Raw genomic sequence first — 2,500 nt, forward strand, 5'->3', positions numbered from 1 at the left:
ACACAGTGGGGCCACAGACACATAGTGGGCCACAGACACAGTGGGGCCACAGACACAGTGGGGCCACAGACACATAGTGGGCCACAGACACACAGTGGGGCCACAGACACATAGTGGGCCACAGATACACAGTGGGGCCACAGATACATAGTGGGCCACAGACACAGTGAGCCCAGACACATAGTGGGACCACACAGTGGGGCCACAGACACATAGTGGGCCACAGACACACAGTGGGGCCACAGACACAGTGAGCCCAGACACATATTGGGGCCACAGACACAGTGGGGCCACAGACACAGTGGGGCCACAGACACATAGTGGGCCACAGACACAGTGAGCCCAGACACAGTGGGACCACAGACACAGTGGGGCCACACAGTGGGGCCACAGACACATAGTGGGCCACAGACACACAGTGGGGCCACAGACACATAGTGGGCCACAGACACAGTGGGGCCACAGACACATAGGCTGCAGAGCGTAGTGGGACCACAGACACATAGTGGGCCACAGACACACAGTGGGGCCACAGACACATAGTGGCCTGGACCAGCTGGCTGGGAGAAGGCCCCTCAGTGGTGGCACGTCCACACTGGCCTGCAGAAGGAGCAGACCCCACCCTGCCGCCCACCTGCTGCTGACCCCCAGCAGGAGTGAGACTCGGAGGCCCCGCCCAAGGCCTGCTCTCCTGAGAGGGTGTCCCCTGAGCCTCCTGCATGCTGCCCCTCACAGCGGCTTGTGCCCCAGCACTGTCCCAGCCTGGTGTCCCCAGCCCTGTCCCCCTGCCTGAGGCTCTGAGGTCCTGGGTTTGATCCCTGGCACCACCATTAGGTAGAGCTGAGCAGGGTTCTGGGTAAAATTATCACCATAATAGTAATAGGGCTGGGAAGACAGCGTCACGGACCTGCAAACAGACTCTCCTGCCTAGAACTCTGATCCCTGCCACCCACCCATACCCCCTCCTGGCCCCAGTGCCACCCCTCTGCCCGCAGAGCCAGTGCAGGGCCTGGTGGGCAGGGCACAGGCTGGGCAGAACTCTGTCATCTGAGCCACTAGCCCCCAGGGAGGTGTCTGCTCACTGCTTTCCTTTTTAAAAATTTATTCTTAGGGGGCCAGGAGGTGGCGCACCTGGTTAAGCACACACATTGCAGTGCACAAGGACCCAGGTTCAAGTCCCTGGTCCCCACCTGCAGGGGGAAAGCTTCATGAGTGGTGAAGCAGGGCTGCAGGTCTCTCTCTCTCTCTCTCTCTCTCTCTCTCTCTCTCTCTCTCTCTTTACCAGAGCACTGCTCAGCTCTGGTTTATGGTGGTGTGGGGGATTGAACCTAGGACTTGAGATCCTCAGGCATGAAAGTCTCTTTGCGTAATCATTATGCTATACCTTCACTCTCTTCCCCTTCTATCTCCCCTCTCTCAATTTCTCTCTGTCTCTAATAATAAATAGATGGTTTAAAAAAGAAAAAAATTATTCTTATTAGTGGTTTACAATATTTTTTTAGTTTTTAAATTTTTAAAATTTATTATTGGATAGAGACAGAGAGAAATTGAGAGGGGAGATAGACAGGGAGAGAGACAGAGACACCTGTGACCTTGCTTCACCACTCATGAAGCTTTCCTCCAGCAGGTGGGGACCAGGGGCTTGAACCTGGGTCCTTGTGCACTGTAAGGTGTATGCTTAATCAGGTGTGCCGCTGCCTGGCAACCAATTTGTAAGATGGCAGGACTATAATTCCACATCTATTTCTGCCACCAGAATTCTGTTGCCCCAGTGGAAACTGCCAGAGTTCTCGCAAGGTCATGCATATGTGATGTCTGTCTGTCTGTCTGTCTATCTACCTATTTACTTATCTATTTATCTATCTACCTATTTATCTATCTATCTATCTATCTATCTATCAATCATCTATCTATCTATGTACCTATCTGTCTATCTATCTATCTATCTATCATCTACCTGTCTATCTATCTATCTATCTATCTATGTACCTATCTATCTATCTATCTATCATCTACCTGTCTATCTATCTATCTATCTATCTATCTATCTGCCTATCTATCTATCTATCTATCTACCTATCTATCTATCTATGTGTCTGTCTATCTATCTATCTATCTACCTACCTATCTATCTACCTATCTATGTGTCTATCTATCTATCTATCTATCTATCTATCTATCTATCTATCTACCTACCTATCTACCTATCTGTCTACCTACCTACCTACCTACCTACCTATCTACCTACCTATCTATCTTTGTATCTATCTATCTATCTATCTATCTATCTATCTATCTATCTATCTATCTACCTACCTATCTACCTATCTATCTTTGTATCTATCTATCTATCTATCTATCTATCTATCTATCTATCTACCTATCTATCTACCTATCTATCTACCTATCTATCTATCTACCTACCTACCTACCTACCTACCTATTATATATATTTTTTGCCCACTTTAGTTCACTTCTATGGCCCTGCCCTTCACTCCCT

This window comes from Erinaceus europaeus, chromosome 14 (assembly GCF_950295315.1).
Source record: "Erinaceus europaeus chromosome 14, mEriEur2.1, whole genome shotgun sequence".
Classification (NCBI taxonomy): domain Eukaryota; kingdom Metazoa; phylum Chordata; class Mammalia; order Eulipotyphla; family Erinaceidae; genus Erinaceus; species Erinaceus europaeus.